Here is an 18,488-nt window from a genome sequence, read left to right on the forward strand (position 1 = left end):
AAAAGGATACCACAATTGAAAAAGAGGAGGGCAACAAAAATGTTGAGGAATTTGGAGGAAAGGTTGAGGGAGCTTGGTCTGTTTAGCCTAGGGAGAAGACAACTAAGAGCTATCTTCAAGCACTTGAAGGGCTGTCATATAGAACAGGGGTACCCAACCTTTTTCGGGCCAGGGACCGGCGCACTGGTGAGTGCCACATCATGGGGGGGGGGAGGAAGGCACGCCCCCTGGTTTGCCAGTGCCCATGCCCACACCTCCCCACCCACAGCCCAGTACCAAGGGCTCCATGGTCTGGTACCAGTCTCCGGCCCGGGGGTTGGGGAACACTGATATAGAAGATGGAGCAGAGTTGTTTTCTGTTGTCCCAAAGGGTCAGACCAGAACCAATGGGATGAAATTAATTCCAAAGAATTTTCAGCTAAACATCCAGAAGAAGTTCCTGATGGGAGGTGGTAGGTTGTCCTTCTTTGGAAGTTTTTAAGCAGAGGCTAGATAGCCATCTGACAGAAATGCTAATTCTGTGAACTCAGGCAGATTGTACGTGGGTGGACAGAAAGGATTGTGTAGGTGCTTGGATCTTGTGGCCATTTCCTGCATACTGCAGGGGTTAGACTAGATGACCCTGGAGGCCCCTTCCAATTCTATGAATCTATGCTGCTGATATATTTGAGTTTTCTTAGTCATTTTCTATGACCGAAAGCTTTGATGCACCCAAACTGACCACTACATGCTGAAAGTAGGTAGCAGGAAGCAACTATTGTAATCTGCCAAGTGGTAAGATCAAACTGATAAGACAGCTTTCCCTGCTTCTTTTGCACAGACCATCTGCCACAAGCCAAGATTTAAATAGTTTCTTAGTCTCTATATCTATTTTTGAAATACATAAATGCAAACTCCCTCTAGAACCCAGAGAAACAGAAGGACCACAATACCACCTAGTGTTTGCTATTTACAGTGGCTGATCTGATAAAACACCACACCCCAAAAAAGAATCTCAGCCTATGCATACATTCAAACAAATCAAAATTTTTCTTTGCAATTTGGTCATGGATTAAAACCAAAGTGCAGCCTACTGCAAAGAAATAAGGAAGTGACTGCTGAAGCAAAAAGAATATGTGCCAATTCTGAAATCTTTTGTTTTAAACTTCCCAATTGGACTAGAGCTCAAGTACGGAGCGGAATACGGAACAGAACAGCAAAAAACAAAACGGAACAATAAAGGCAGTGAATAGGAGAATTGTCCTTCCCTACAGCGTAAGGGTTTTGGGAATGTTCATATCATATATTTCCTCATCTTTGCTTAATTGTTAAGGATAGGAAGACTGGACCATCCTAGCTCTCTGTCTAGGATAAAGGTACTAAGAGCACATCTTGCCCTCATGGAGAGAAGGAGTCAGTCCCTGGGAGCAGCGATCTATATAAATAAGGAGATAGCAATCAAACAGACAAGGAGGCTACAAAGAAAATGCAACCTACTAGGTCTACTATGTCCTATTATGTTCGGATATTTTTGGTATAGATACATTGTACCATCCATCCGTTCCAACAATAAACACAAGGCTCATTCTGATGCACAGTAGAAGAAATGATTACGGAACAAGAGGTGGTGGCACAAACTGTAGAATTGGGTTTTACTGCCATTGCTCAATGGCAAAAGAAAGGACAGCCCTTTCAGCCTCTGAGGGAGCAGAGATTTCAAAAATTGGTGTCATGTGACACGATAACATCCCCTCTGTTTCCATATCCACATGTGACATCCCAAAGATGATGACATTTCAAGAATTTCCTATATCTCCCCCCATCCCCCGCACAGGTTTGGTAAATTCCTATACCATCACCCAATGTTGTGACATCACTTCTGGATCTGAAACTGGAAGTGACATCATACAATGCCTCTTTTCATCCCATTTTGCTCCCACTGCTCCCTGGACCAGCAGCAGGAACATGGATCTCAGAAGCACGAACCACAGTGACCGGAAGCCCTAGAGATGGTGTAGGCAGAGGATTGTCAGTCAGCACTCGGCTCTGTGTGAAGTCATTGACTGCATCACTTCTCATTACATGGCCTATTTTGAGTGACCTACCAGTAAGGATAGAACTGCTCCTGTTTTGCACTAAAGTGGTGAATGGCACCAGCAACCAACCTTGTCTGCTGCCACTTGACAACAGAAAGCTTCCAGATATGAACTTCTAAATGGATGGAATCTTCTTGTGGCCTTCACTGCAACTGGTTCAGACATTTTATGTCCAAATAATGGCTGCTCCAGTTTGGAGAGGCAATTACCTACTGGCTGAGGGGCAGGTTCAGTTGCCAAACTGCTCAAGAAAGGGGTCAACAGAAAGTGCTAAAATCCCCTTCCCTTGCAGGCTGAGGCTTCATGCACAGGCCAGAAACTCACCAAGACCCTTGATCCAGTCCAGAAGGAGCCAGGCATGCTGGCATTACCATAATGCCATGGTATGACACCCTGTTCATTTCTCTCTCTGAGGCAAGACTTCCCCCCAGTTTTCTTTTCCTTTCGTACTGAGATACCCCAGGTATCTGTTGTCTTCTTTCTTAACTCTGTCTCACTCTGTCACTGTATGAGATTTTGGTTATTGGCTAAACCCAGGAACCTGAGGGAAGGATCAAGAACCTCCTTTAACTTAAAATTTAATGGCCCTCAAGGCATTTTGAAATTCCAAATTAACAACATGTTTTATTCCACATAGAGGGGGGAAATAAGAGGAAACCAGGAGTAAAATATTCAGCATAGAAGGGGAAAGCCAGGGGAAAAAAAGAGCAACATTTTTGACGTAGCTCAATATAGAACTCTGAAGTAGATCAGTTTATGCACAGACTTTAGTTCATGTTTCAGGACACTGAGAGTTTCACAAGCTTTTCCAGTGACATAGCATCTTTAAGATGAAAGGTTATTGTTCCAGTGTTTCCCAAACACTCCAGTACACTTTCTTTGAACATTCACTGACTCTTTTGATTTTCAGAAGGCTAACACGTAATATTTACACCCAAACCCCTTCTCTAAAAACACCAGTGCTCTTCTTGAGTTTTATCTGAATCTTAAGGTTTCAAAGACAGCTTCTAACAACAACAGAAATCTCTGCACTCTTCAAGGCTTTCTCCCTGCTTTTACTGTGTAGGGAAATTTCTTCTTTCACTAGAGGATCTATCTCCTGTTCTTGGCCTGAATGGAACTCACTTTTTCTTGCCAATTTTCTTCCAGTTCTCCATCTGTGTTAAAGTGCTCTCAAGTCAGGGCTGAATCCTGAATTAATTCTCTTTTAAGGAATTCTCCTCAGCATCCAGTTTAGATGTCTTTCTCTGCTCAACTGATGCTAACCAATTAGATAGCTTAGAGCATCCTGTCACTCAAGTCTCTCTGGATCCCTTATTCTGTTTACACAAAACTTCTAAGCTTCTTAAAGGCAACTGCAAGGACATTTACCTGAAAGGCCACTGATTGTAATAGGACTTCTGAGTGTTCCTACAGTTCCCATCATGAAGATGATCATGGATTCCTGTTCATTAGTTCAATAGCTCAGTTCTGTAATCATAACCATATTACAAGTTTTGGTATGATGTATTTTAAAAGTTATGGCAGCTGTTAACCAAACTCTTATTATATTGCTATGAATATATGATTAGAGGTGCACATTCAACTAACTCTAGCCTCCACCCCCCCCCCCCAATATTTTTCAGGTATTACTTTAGCCAGACACCAATTTTGTTTTTTGTTTTGGCTTTTTGGTGTGAAAAATCCTGAAAATATTTGGGATTTCATGAGACCACTGGATAGCTATAGTTAAGGCATTTAAAGGGATCAAGGTCTCATTAAATGTCTCAAATTCAGTTCAAGCCACCACTTCATGCTTGGGTGTAAAGGCATTTAAAGGGATCTCAGTCCCTAAGAGTCAGTTCACCCCAAGGCATACAACTTCCCAGCTGATGTCCATTTAACTTCCTCTTTCACTCCAAGCCTAGAGACTGAGTGAATTGGAGTGAAGTCTGAGTCCCAGGCAATTAAAGGGTAAGTCTGAGTCCCAGTTTGTTCACTTCAAACCTCGATTTATATGGCAGTGGAGTCTGATGCAGTTAAAGGGATCGTTGTCCCTTTATGTGCATTGGACTCATGGAGCTAAAAAATCCAGCATTCCAAATTATTTACCAAATCCAAATGCCATACCAGTACAGGGATTCAGAAATATTGGGAAATATTGATATTTTTCAGGTCGAATATACTGAAAAAACATTTAAAATATCTATTGGCACACATGAAATATCTGGGTGAATACACTAGTATTGCCAAGTTGTTAGGACCAGTACCTAATGCGTTTTGATCTAACAGATCTTCATCAGAGGCAAATAGGCAGATGCACACATGTAAATATATATTTTTGTACAATATTACAAGGAGTGAAAAAACTTATTTGATCAGGTATAGCTAGGTCTGGTCGTGCAAGGTGTTGTTAATTAGCAGAATCCTCAGCCAGTTTATATCGTATAAATCCCCTGGATATTTGAGTCTGACGAAAGGTCCAAAATGAGAATTCAAAATTTAAAGAGTTTAATACAGTATTTTCATTTAATACAAGAAGAATCAGGAAGCTTCACAGAGACACTAAAAATATAGAATGCAAGTACGAAGGAGCAAGAGGATGATAATTGGGCCATTTTAAATCACTAAGTTTATATTTTCCGTGACATGCTGAATATTTTCAGTCATAAAAAAGCACAGTTCAGGATTAGATACTAAGGATTTCTATGCAAGATTATATTTCAGCCGTGAAATTCTTGTGACACTTAAGGAGTTGGGTAGGCTAAGGATTATACATTGATCAAAATTCATTATTCAAAGAAAAATAATCTGATGCTATAATTCTAGACATATCTATGTGAAAATCTGAATGCTGAAATGAATGAGATTTATTTTTAGTTAAGCCTTGTTATGACAGCAGGATGTAACATGATTTCAGTTCCAACCAGTGATCCCAATCCTTTGGACACAATATTTTTTGCTAGGGAAGAGAGTAATAAACCACTCAAAGTGTCAGCTAAATTAGATGAGTTTTTGTAAGGAAATAACCATTTGTCCAATAGTCAGGAAGAAGCAAAAGGGATGGCTATTTGGATAACATGTGATGGACCATAAAGGAAAGAGATGCATGCTCCACGATGATTGGGGGAAGGAATTATGAGTGTCCTACAAGGGCATCACTCCTCAAATTCAGGATTGAATAAAAGGATTCTCACCCAGCTGGGACAGAAAGTGTTAAACTATTTGGACACTGTTAGCAATGTGTGAGTAGCTGCTCCAGCCTAAGCTGAAGTGGTGGAAAAAGGGGACAGAGAATAGAAGCTATTTCTAGGTTTGCCATCTCCCCAGTGGTGGAGTGAGAATCCCCCATTCCCAGGCTCCAGCCCTATCTGGCAAGAGAGATGAACTATCAGAAACCAGGAAGCCTAGATCACATCTCAGCATTAAAGCCTCCAAGACCCTTTCCACACTGCTGCTTCCTACATCCTCACAGGGGACCGCTTTGACCAGCGCACTGCATCTGCCTGCAATTCTGCCTCCAGATGAGGGAGCCAGAGTGGAGAGGTTCCGCTGCGCTCCATGGCAACATGGGGTATTTTTGTTCATTTTTAAGGTGGTGGAATTGGGTTCTTAAACATGAAAATATGCCCCAGTCGGCTCTGTGGTGCAGTGCTGCAGAGCCTATAGGGGTACTTTTTGTCCCTTTTGGGACAAGATTGGAGGGCCCAATCTTGTCAGATCAAGAAAGCTAAGCAGGGTTGACCCTGGCTAGCATTTGGGCCCTCCAAGGAACACTTGGGTCATGACACAGAGGCAGGCAATGGCAAATCACCTCTGAATGTCTCTTGCCTGACTGCAAGGATCACCTGGCTATGCTACACACATGCCATACAATAAATAAATACATCCCTGCAGATTTCTGCTCTAGGGTGCTGAAGTGAATGGTTGAAGTTATGTTGAAGTGAATAAAATCTTTCTTTTTTAGGAATTCAGGCTGTGTTCAAAGAACCTGATCATTCGGTCACACTTGTGCTATAATCTCTTGGTTAGGCTGGGCTGGACAGCAACTCCTAAAAGAGAAGAGCATCCATGGGCACACAGAGACCTACTGATGGCCCAATCCACTAGTAAACAGGAGCGATATTATCCCAAAGCACTCAGTGGGAACGGGGTGGGGGGGGAGAATTGGGGTACCCTCGCTTGCATACACATGAATCAAGGGCTGTCTGCCCTACATGTGCAAGGCAGTTTTATCTAGGACTGCATGGTATTACGTTTATTAACAATCCTGACCTGTGATTTTAAACCAGTTTTTATGTTTTAATGTATTTTATCTTATGTGTTTTATCTATACTGCAAGCTACTTGGGCTCCAAGAAGAAAGACAGCAAATGTGTGTGCGTGTGTGTGTGCGTATAACAGTATGTAAAGAATGTGTCTCTGTGTGTGTATAACACTATGTAAAGAATATATCTGCTCTGACTTGGCCAGGCTAAGCGAATTTAAGCAGGCTGAATCCTGGGTCATATGTAGATGGGAGACCACCAGGGAATACCAGGGTCATTTTGCAGAGGCAGGCAATGGCAAACCACCTCTGTAAGTCTATTTCCCTGAAAACCTGCTATAAGTCATCTGTAACTCAACAACAAAGAACGTGTCAGGGATGGTGGGTGCCAACATATGTAGTTCACTGCTTTGGTATGCACATGGATCTAGCTCATAATATTTGCAGTATTAAGAACTACTTCCCCCTCCACATTGTCTCACATGGGATGAGAAATGCAATTTGGGGCTTGTTTAATCAGCAGTCACCAAAAGCTGCTCGCAAAAAGATGGTAGACATATGTGCAGATGGTTTGTAATGGTGGGTAAAGTTACAGCTGACCAACAGCAAACCCAGCAAGGGGCTTTCAAGACAAGTGAGATGCTCTGGTGGCTCGCCATTGCCTTCCTCTGCAGAGTATTCCTTGATGGTGTCCCTTCAACAACTGCCCCCACCTAGCTTCCAAGGTCCAGTGAGATCAGGCTTCACTATCCCGACTTCCCTCCCATCCACTTAACTATTAATCACTTGACAATTACTGTGAACCACTCAACTACTAGACTAAGCAGCTTTTGTTTAGGCCAGTAATGTTTCAAACATTGTATGCGGAGGTTTTCAACTTTTAGTAACTGAGGAGCCAAAGTGTGTCGAAATTCAGAGCAAGAGATTAACAGTGCATTTAAGAAAGTCCGCTTGCATAAATGAAAATACACAGTTTACTATTACTGATCATTGACCTGTTGATTAATAATCCGTTACTTTTCCACAGCCCAAACACCGGTTGTTGTGAATCCTTTACTACCAACAAAACAAGGTCATGAAGCAAATAATAAATATACACAGAGCACGCTGCAAGATTATTTTACTGCTCTGGCATAAATCTGTGCATGGTTTGCACTTGAGTTACTGATAACTGTTCACCATTATCATTTCCCTTGTAAAACATCTTGACAAAGGCTTTTGGTCCCATAAAAATTGTTGCCTGCCATTCCCATCACATATTGGTTTTTCTAGCATCCCATCTACCCCTGCTAATATAGCCTCATTTAAAGATTTCATATACATTTTAAAGGCCCGTATTGGATTCCACACAGAGCAACTTTGGCTCTAGAGACTTAAGCTGCAGGTTCCGGATTCATATGGCCATTCTTCAGTCCAGATATAAAGGTTTTGAGTTGTTGTTGTTTTTTATGGTAGAGATGATAGCCCTTCCAAATTGCACTCCGCTATGGCTTTTGGCTGAGTTAAAGTCAAAATTTCCAAAGAGCATAATGAAAAAGAACTCTCAGAAAACAGAACATTTGCTAAAAAAGTTCATTAATGTCAGACCAATCCCAAACCAAGCCAAAACAGTTAACTGTGCCACAGAATTCAAAGCAGAGAGAGAGAGAGAGAGAGAGACTGACTGACCTACTGACCTACTGATAAAAGTAAATTGAATGGTGATGAATCTATATTCAGCAATAGGTTAACCGATTTTTCATTAAAATATCAAAAGTGCAACATCTGCATACCTGAAATTGAATGATGTTCAAGCTTTCTGTATTTGAAAAGTCAAACAAAATAAATTAGAACTGCCGAAATAAATTGGGACATACACAGAAGCCAGATAGCCTCCGCAAAGTGCTGAATAATTTCTAACCATTTCAAGGATGGTTTGGATGTTTGGCAACTGAAGACTTGACACATTAATTAGCCCCAAAAGAACTGCCTGCCCATAATCTGGTAATGGGGATTTTCCAGTTCTTGAAGCACCAGCAAAGAAAGCCTAAAGAAAGGTGCTCACAAGAAATAGAGATACAAATACCTGGCTTTCATGTGCATGTAAAAAATTAGTACTTCACGGGCAAGAAAAGCTCTGGCAACAGAATGTCATTAGTATCTCGTCTCATCTGAAAATCTTGCAATTTGGTTAATGTGCTGTGTTTGGAATTCAGTAACATCAACTGAACACCTTTCCTTTTGCTCAGTTGGATTCTTAGCATCCTACAAACACTCATTGCAGCATTTCAACATTAGCTGATTGGGCTTAAGCCACTACGGGTCTCACTCGATGTTACCCTTCCTGCACCTAACCCAAAGGACTATCAGCTGGGAACTATTCATTAACATGCAACTAACATGATTTAGGAGAAGAGTACATGGAACAAGGGAGCATTAGCCTTTCTCTCCTAATCTGAAATAATCCCAGGGGTGGTATTTAATGCGCTGGGGGAGAATCCATGAATACCAATAGGGTTTCCAATTGCAAGGTGGTAGCAGCTGGAGATCTCATGGAATGATGACTAATATCCAAAGATCAATTTGCCTGGAGAAAATGGTCACTTTGGAAGGTGGGCTCTATGGTATTCTACCCCAAAGAAGCCCCTTCCCTCCCTAAACCTTTATCAGGTTCCATCCCCAGCGTGGTATAGTGGTGAAGAGCAGCAGACTCTAAACTGATGAGCTGGGTTTGATTTCTCGTTCCTCCACATGCAGCCAGCTTGGGGTCCTTTGGGCTAGTCACAGTTATCTTAGAGTTTTCTCAGCCCCACCTACCTCAGTGTGTCTGTTGCAGAGAGAGGAAGGGACTCCTTCGAGTAGAGAAAAATGGAGTATAAAAGAAAAAACTCTTTTTCTTCTTCTTCAAAATAGCTAAGCATTTCCCAACCTGGAGCTGACAACCCAAACGTCAACAGATTGCATTTTCTTGGGGAAGGAAACTATTATTTTGCCATTTCAGTATGTAACACACCCTGTACACTGTGCCATACCAATATGAATAGCAGCAGCAGGCACAACACTGATACCATGCTAAAGATATTTATGTTACGCCAGGTGCTCGCAGGAAAGACGAGGACCCCATTAAAACAAATTAAACAGACAATAAGTGAAATTGCTGGTTTTATGGGAGCAAGGAGCAAGCAGGACTCTGAATTGTTCATGTTACATATGGACTGCTTTACACCGTTTATGTCCATGTGCCCGTCTTAATAATTTGCTGTTTTTATATTGATAACTTATTTTAATTTGAAGCCAGCAGAAGAAGGCACAGAAATTTCCTAATGAAGTAAAGGCACATAACTTGGGGAAAGGAAGGCATCAAAGGATAACTGGGATTCTGAGTGTCCTCCTTCCCCTTGCAAAAAACAAACAATCATTCCAATGGCATTTTTGGTGGTAAAAGATCAAAGTAGGTGCTTCTCCTCTCTGGGTCATTGCCCTGCTTCCACTGACTTTGGCTGCATTCTGTGGAAACAATCATTGGGAAAGCAAGTCTGCTCTAGAATTCTTTGGGCAAGCTGCAGTGGCATTGTAGCCCTGGGTTCTGAAGTCCAGGCAGATGCAATCCCTTCTCCCTGCACTCTTGCCAAGCTTCTTTGGAAATCATAAAACAGATGATACTCGGTTCAGTCTCTGCAAATCTGTCTCGTGATTTCTCAAAAACATGGCCAAGAACACTTCAGAGGAACTCCCCGGTGGGACATGCATCTTCTCCAGTCCTTTCCAACAAGGTGAGATTTTCACACTATGATGTTTTTAACTTCCAAAAGCTTTTTTGAAGGGTCCCTCCCTGGAGCCCTGCTCTAACACAGCTCCTTTCTTTCCCTAAAAAGGAGTGCCTAATGGCAGGTATTTCCCATGGGCATAAACCACTTGACTTGTACAGGTAACATTTGCAGTACGGTGAAAACAGAAGAGTTGATGCTTTGGGGAGGGGGGCAAGAGCTATCCATTTACTTATGCTAGCTATTGCTATGCCTATTTCAAAATCCCGCCTGCTTATTCTTCTTCTGAAGTACTTCCTCCATTTCATTGCCGATTAAAACTGGTTGGATCATCTTGCCAGCTTTTTTTTGATCAGGCAAGCCCGATTCTCCTCCTTACTATTATGGCCCCAGTACAAAATGCCTTTTGATCATGCAAGTCCCAGGTCTCCCAGCATTAATTTTTGGTAGTCAAAGGGGATTCCTTCCTCTGTTTCTCCCAACAGAAAAGCTAGTTGGACCTGAACTAATACTTATGCATATCTGTAACTAAAACAAGAAATGTCATTGTGCTTGATATAAATTCAAAGGCATAGCTAGTATGTACATGCATATCAATTATGTACACATATCGACTTAAGTGCACTTATAAATGGGAGCATGTAAAGTTGGTTGCAGTTCACTTACGTCATCCTTTCCACTGTGCATATCCACATTGATAAAACTCTGTCCAAACCCAGCAGGGAAGCAATCATACATCCTGTTGGATTAAGATTATTTTTGTGTACTGTCTTATCAATGCTCACATGCCAAGCAACCACACAAAAAGAATCTTGTTACTATCATGGGTTGAGTCACATGCACAAAATTGCGTATTTACATAATTGCAGTGCAGAAAAAGAATATTGATGTAATCAGTATCTGGTTGCATCAAGATTTTTAAAAATCTTTAAACTGCATTAATGCACAGCATTAATGAAGATAAATGCCTATAGTGTCAGCCTAGGACCAGATCAAAATAAAATAGAAGTTCAGTTTAGTCCAAGATGAGCTTTCATGCGACAGATATCACTTCCTCAGATACAATGGGGGGGAAAGAAAATCAATTTCCTAATTTTTCTCAGGAGTAGTATCTGAGTAAGTGACCTCCAACTAACATTTGATCAGTCCAGTTGGAAGCTTGTTAGATGACTTTGGGCTGGCCATGTCTCTCTACCTAGTCTACCTCAAACGCTTGTTGTGAGAATATGATAGAGAACAGGGAGAATGATACAGGAATTTTGGTTTCCACTGGGGAGGAGACCAGACCATAAACAAAAATAATTTTTAAAATGCACTGAGCTCAGCTCCTTAAAGAAAAGCTGAAGTACAAATAAAATCATATTATTGAATAAATCACACAATCCTAAAAACAATACACTGTACAAAATAAATGACGGAATGATTTACCTGTGGTTATGCTGATGGTAGTTCACATAAAAGTTTATTGGTATATTCAGGAACTTAAAAGAGAGTGATAATCAGTTCTCTCTTCCTTGGGGAGGGTAGAGAGATTCTAGTGCAAAGCATGCATGAGATATATTTAAGGGTTATCATTTGCTTTCTAGCTTCCAAGCAGAGTCTATTACTTGCGGCTGGGATGGGGAATCCAGATGGAGCACGTTCTATTTTGCCACTGGGGAGGGGGAAAGGTCTTTTTAAAAATTTAACAGAGAGAAGGTCTATTCATTCTGAAAAATGCCAGAGGGACAGAGCTGTGTTCCATACAGAGCAGCACCCATATTGATCCAGAGCTAGTTACTGAGTGAAGTTTACTCCTGAATCCAGACTACATGACAGTGGATGAAGCAAACAGTTCAAAGGATGTTTCCGGGGCCATTATTTAAAAACAACGACAAAATCCTTGCACATATTCATCAAATCTACACCATCCATTAGCAATGGGATGATTCCAGACTTATTAGATGCATCACAGTAACTCTTAGTCAGATACTAATGAGGTGCAAGTAGTAATCCAATGTTATTTATTTAATGTAAAAAATTGAAAATGTGCAATGGAAATACTGATAAATTAAGCATTCAACAATGGGTTTGTACTGGAATTATTCCACTTAGGATGACACAGTACAGGGCTGCCTAGAACAATCACATTTGCCCATGGACAAAGATTCCGTTCCCCCTATACATGACCCTGATCCAAACCAAATATTCTACCAAAATAAATTACTTGGTTAGCTGTTAGCATGCATCTGTAATAAAAGGATCCATACATCCATCTGTCTATCAATTTGTGGCAGGCATGACTCATCAGATAATAAAACTACGAATGCTAAAATTGGACCACCAACGATGATCATGGGAATTCCAGGGCCAAAAATGAAAGGAGCTGGAATATCTTGGCCCAGGTTATCTCTAGATATCCATGCCACTTGCAGTGGAAACTAAAGTTGTATACTGGTTAAGATGCTGGACAAGAAACCAGGAAATTCATGTACAAATCCTCACTCATGCCATGGAAGTTTGCTGGATGTTCTTGGGCCCATCACTCCCTGTCAGCCTTACCTACCTCACAGGGTTGTTATGAGGATAAACCAGAGGAGAGGGAAATGGCGTAAGCTGCTTTGGGTCCCTTTAGGGGATAGTGATAGAATACAGGGATGGGCACAAACTGAAAACAACCAGTTTAGGACTCATCCCGAATAAGAATCCGAACCAAGCCCTGAACAAATCCAGTCTAATGAACCAGACTGGGAAGTTTGGGATGTGGTGGAATTATCTTTCCCCCTTCCCAGTCCTAGAAACTCCAAAATTGTAAGGCATCTCTAGGTCACTCTCCCCTACGTATTTACCAAGTTTGGTGAAGATTGGACTTGGAGGATCCAAGTTACACCCCCTCCCCAAGCAAGTTGCCCCCAGAAAAAGTATTTGTCAGGCATATGTTCTGAGGTATATAGAATAGATCCTGTGCAAGCTAGAGGAATGAAACTCACAGCAGACATCCCTGGGATGCCCTGCTAAAGGCCCTGACTTGTGGAGTCAGAGTTACCTCCCCCTAAAGTGCTTTCTGTGAAAGAGTTGTCAAAGGTGGGTTCTGGACCATAGAATGGACAGAACTGACCATGTGCAGCTAAATAGAGAAAAGGTATCAAAATTCCAGCAGGTCTCCCCTGGATAGACATTCCCCTCCTCCCCACGGAGGCACTGTTACACATGGCTGTCACTGTGTCCCTGGCCCACCCTATCTCTGTGGATAACATGAATGCAGGGCAGAATCCATCCACCCACCCTGCCTGGGCCTGGATGCCACCCAGACATTTATGGGTGGCTATGTCTCCCCAGGCCCACCTCTCCTCCACAGACAGCATTACTGAAGAACAAAGCCAACCTGCCTGTTCTGCCTGGGTCCAGATGCCACCCACACAGTTGCAAACAGCTGTGTCTTCCCACTCCTCCATGCAGAAAAAGTGATTGCAGGTCAGGGTCAATCTTCCCACCCTGCCCAGGCAATCAAAAGGACTCAGCCTCCCACAAGGCTTGCACAGCAGTCTGAAGTTTCTGCCTTTTTTTTTTTACAAGAAGCTGCAGCTGGCCATCTTTGAGGGAATGGATCACAACTATAAGGGGTGGCTCTGGCTAGAACCTGCTGTCAACAACATCCTCCTCCCAGGACAGGTTGGCTGTGTATACACTACTATCCCCCTGCAGTCACCTTGGATTTTGGAGCCTATGCCCTGCAAATACCTTGCCTGTGGGATGAGTGAGAGGAAACCAAATCCATTCCTTGTAGTCACTTTGCTAACAGCTGTATTAGGGGATTTATTTTTCCCCCATTCATTAATGCTGCGGCTGCATGAGGGGTCCTCCAGTTGACATGAATTCCTCAAATTGTGTTCCCCCAGCCCCCCCCCCCTCTGTTGGCAACCTGGGACCATAGCCTGATGAAGCCCCTCATCATAGAAATCAGTATTGTCCAAGATCCTTATCCACTTGCTAGGCTGTGTCGGTAACACTCTGGAAGTAAACACCACTAAATATTAGGCAACTTGCTCGTTAGACAAGTTTAGAGTTACTCCATTTCTCTTTCAGTGAAACAATAAGTAACTTCTGTTTTCTCAGGCTAGAGGGAGGTCTATATATTATCCATCCTGGATTATAATATAAGAATTGGCAGCAAGTGTAGGGGCAAACAATATTTCATTTAATGTACTTACCCAACATCCTCAAAGTAGTTTATAATATAAAGTATAAACATTTCACATAACAAAATAAAGATAAGCATTCATTAAAAGAAACATCAGACTGCAGGCACAACAATAAACACATCAGCAAACCAATTAGAAGTTCACACAATCATTTTAAGTAAATGATAATAAAGGAAACCAACCTTTCAGGAAAGCTTTTTCCAGAACTGAGGTGCCACTACTGGAAAGGCCTTTTCTCTGAATCTACCTTTTAAGGACAGGACATTTAGACCCATGAATCTGGAGGTGGTCCTAGAGCTGGAGTTGTGCTGCCCTGCTGGCCTTACACAGGATCTGAGTATTTATGCCCCTGGCTGGTAAGCTGAGACCAAATTACAGTCCAGCATCACAGTCCAAAACAAGGCCAGGAGTTGAGCTGAAAAGGGCAGTCCAACAATCAGGCAGGTACTGGGCAAGCCCGGGGCAAGGCAGGAACAAAGCTAAAGTTACCAGGTTGAGGCAAAACCAAGTCCAGAAGCCGAGTGCTGAGAGCAGAATGCCAAGAGTGAGTCCAAAAGCCAAAACCAGACAACCAAAAACAAGTCCAGGTGCCAAGAGATGAAGTCAGGTAACTGAGTATCCAAGCAGATAAGCAAGGAATGCACACATTCCACCCACAGAAAACCCAGCCTGAGGCTTCTTTTTTATACTTCCTTGAAGGCCCTAATAGCTGAGCCCAGAGTGCCTGCAGCTGGGCTCAGTCCTCCTCCAGGAAAGGGCCTTCACCTGCTCGCCATCTAGCTTGACAGCCAGCTGTCAGCATTTACTTCTTTTGATAGCTTTGAAGCTGTCTTGCCTGCACTGTCTCTGCCATTCCAGTGAGCCTTTGTGGCTGGACGGAGCCCTTGGCTCTGGACTCAGTGGCATTGGCACAAAGGGCTGAGTCGCTCTTGGTTGGGATCAGGTTGTTCTTTGCCCTATGGGTCTGGCTGGTCCTGATCTCCATCCAGACTTTCAGTGCCCACTTATGCACCTGACTCCAGTGACCTAGGTGATAAAGTTCTTGGCCCGAGGGCAGCACATAGGTGTGCTATGGGCTTTGGAGTGCCCTCTGGTGTCACATTGGGGGTGTGGGTATGATAGGCGTTCCAAAAATGTGTGGGCAACATGGGAACCAGCTGACACCTTCCTGGCATCCACCAAGTGTTTTTATATAGTGGGTGGGTCCCGGTGGGGCTTTTGCTCAGCAAGGCTTCTCATTGGCCACTGGAGTTTTGATTGGCTGTGTAGACTTTTTAAAATGTTGCTTGGATAGTAGCTGCTACCACATCACAAAGATCTTCACAGTGTTTTTGAAGGTGACAACCATTCTGTAGATCAGGGGTAGTCAACCTGTGGTTCTCCAGATGTCCGTGGACTACAATTTCCATGAGCCCCTGCCAGCGTTTGCTGGCAGGGGCTCATAGGAATTGTAGTCCATGGACATCTGGAAGACCACAGGTTGTCTACCCCTGCTGTAGCTGGCTTCAGTATCTGCAGCCAGGTACTATTTTGTGGCTGAGGCCACCAAGCTGTTTCAGATTCCAAAAATGCTAACAGACTCTGTCGTAGAAACCGGGCAAGCTGACAAGGGAACAGGCAACCTTTACATACACAGTTAATAGTTAAGTTTCCATAGTAGTGGTAGTGATTTCTATGATCATGTAGAAATTTCCTAGCAGCAAAACTTTAATGGTTCAAGGTTCTCAAGCGGAGGTTCAAGATTCTCACACCACCTCTATCTGATCCCTTTAACTGGAGAAGTTGAGTATTGAATCTGGGACATTCTGTATGCAAAGAAGAGTCTCTGCCACTGAACCACAGAACAATCACTAGCCACGGGGGAAATCTAAACAAGCAACCCTGTGAGAAAGATCTATAGAACACTAGCCACAAAGCAAGTTGAAATTGTACACTAACCCTAAGCCAACAGACTTCTGGTCATAGAAAAGAGGCTGGAGAAGTTTTCCCAAAGCGAATGATACAGAAATCTGATGGTGTCACTGGCCAAGACCTGAAAACACCCCTGTTCTCATCACAGGCATACTTGGTGTTTTTGAAAAACTAGCTGTGTGACAGGCTTGGAGAGCCTTCCCTCCCCACGTAGAAGGCGTGTGTGCGGAGAGATATAATATATTAATGTGTTTATAGCTCAGTCATTCATGCGCATATTTATATCCGTTCACCGGCCTCGTCTGTTCTGCCTCCTTCGTAAACTGTCTGCTCCACTATCTTTATACTCTGTCGTTTGAAGTTACGGAGGAAGGAGTCGTTACACTTTATGCTTCACAGTTGCTGAACTGTACCTTAAGGATATTTATTATATGCCAAGCAATATTCCAAAGTTGCCTCCTGAAACGCTTCACAAAAAAGGAAGAAAGCATTCCTTGGCATTCTTTGCAAATAAAAGATGATCCGCTAACATCTCCTAAGGGTTCTTTTTTTTTTTTTTAATAGAAAGTTTTTATTTTATTTTCCAGAGTTAAAAACAGTGAGATACATGCAATCTACATTGTTAATACAGAAAAGGAGAGCTATACTCTTCATTTGATACACTTGGTTCCCCATTTTTAATCCCTTTTGTAAATAGTTCAGGTAAGGGCCCCATTATTCTTGAAAGGCCTCTTAGTGTCAGTTTGGCTATCTTGGTAAGATCAGCTAGTTTATTCACCCAGTCTTCTGTCGGAGTTAGTTCTTACGTTTTCCATTTCTTGGCCAATTCTAGTTTTGTTGCCGTCGTCGCATAGTAGAAGAAGCTCTGTATGTGGGTTAGGAAGCACTGTGGAAAAACATTTTGGTTCCCTGTTTCAATCTTACAAACCCTCTTCTCTCCATTTAAGATTATAGACTGGCTACAATATTATGGACTTTTACCCAAAGCTTACAGACTTTTTATAGACTTTTTCACGTTTGCACCACATTTAAAAAGAGAAGTCTACTTTGTTACCATCATTTCAACATTTGTTTGCATAGTTTCTGATAATTTTAACAATCATAAACAGCTTATACTTAACATAGTCCTAGAGCCCTCCACATTTTCACTAGAAAAGGGGAAAAAGGAGAAAAAAAAAAATAAGCCTACTTAGTTGTACGGAAAGAAGAGAAACAAATATATATAAGTATACATTGTTAATACCAAAAATAATAAAATGGAGTCTTCATTAATTAATAAAAAAGATTTTTCGTTAGTTATATATACACCTCCTCAGCTAGAAACCTTCCTTTAGTTATGCTTTAAATTTAAGCTAAAAGTCACTACACAGATATGCTAGATAATTCAAATTCAGCTATCATAGGAAATCTAAAACCCCACACTATAATGTAAGCCCATTCCATTAGGTGTCTCCTTTTAGTTATGCTTTGATTTTGGGCTGGTAGCCACTGCGAAATTAGGTTTAATAATACAAATTCAGCTTACTTAAAAGATCTTAGATCCCAGATTAACTTCTTAACTAGTTATAATGCCTATATGACTACATAAAGGAGGTAAAAGAGGAAAGGAATTTCGACCACTGTATTGCATTTCCATTCCCCAAGCTTCTTAGGGAGGTCTCATTTCGAGGCTTATTACGTCTTGTGGCTCCCGTTGACTAATGTTCTGTCCTATTGGTCTTTGGCTGGGAAAGTATAGTTGTAGTCTTTCCCTCGGAGTATACATCGATAAATCTTGAAGCAGTTGTACCTCCTGGACTCCAATATCAGTACAGATGTTTTTCCATGAAGCTCCTTTCAATCGATTGCTTTCACCGCAGATCCATATGTCTTTCTTGTGTATTGTTGCTTTGGAGTGGCTGTATATCTTCTCAGGTAGGGTGTCCTTATCTGAGCTGCAAGACTCTGACATCCCCTTTTCCATCTCCATAATTTCAGATTCCTCTTCTGCTGGTAATTTTCCATCTTGTTTAGAGCTATCATCAGCCACTACTATTGGTTCATCATTCCTGTTAGAGACTTCTTCCTTAATGCCTTTGAACTCCATAAGCATATTTTTAAGTGAACCATTTAAAGATTCTTTCAGGTCTTGTGTTTGTTTGTCTAGAAGATATGCAAATTTTTTAAACGAAAACATGTTCCAAGTTTGGAATTTTGTTAGACTAAATCAATTATGCATATGTTGTTTCCAAAATATATTTGCAATTTTGCAAATAGCCAGTAGAGGTCCTACAGAGTCCTAACGAAAGCAACAGTCTGTTTTTAATTAAAGGAATGTCTCTAAAGCTTCG

The 18,488-nt window shown here is 41.9% G+C and overlaps 1 long non-coding RNA gene across 2 annotated transcripts in view; it reads right to left on the reverse strand.

Annotated features, from left to right (window-relative positions):
• LOC143841842 (uncharacterized) overlaps nt 1–14,893 on the reverse strand; it is a 255,239-nt gene extending 240,346 nt beyond the window's left edge. For both annotated transcript variants that reach the window (XR_013232891.1, XR_013232892.1), the window contains exon 1: nt 14,430–14,893. This is a non-coding gene — a long non-coding RNA (uncharacterized LOC143841842). The remainder of the gene's footprint in view (nt 1–14,429) is intronic.
• Between the last annotated feature and the right edge of the window lie 3,595 nt (nt 14,894–18,488).

The sequence above is a fragment of the Paroedura picta genome, chromosome 7, assembly GCF_049243985.1.
Source record: "Paroedura picta isolate Pp20150507F chromosome 7, Ppicta_v3.0, whole genome shotgun sequence".
NCBI lineage: Eukaryota > Metazoa > Chordata > Lepidosauria > Squamata > Gekkonidae > Paroedura > Paroedura picta.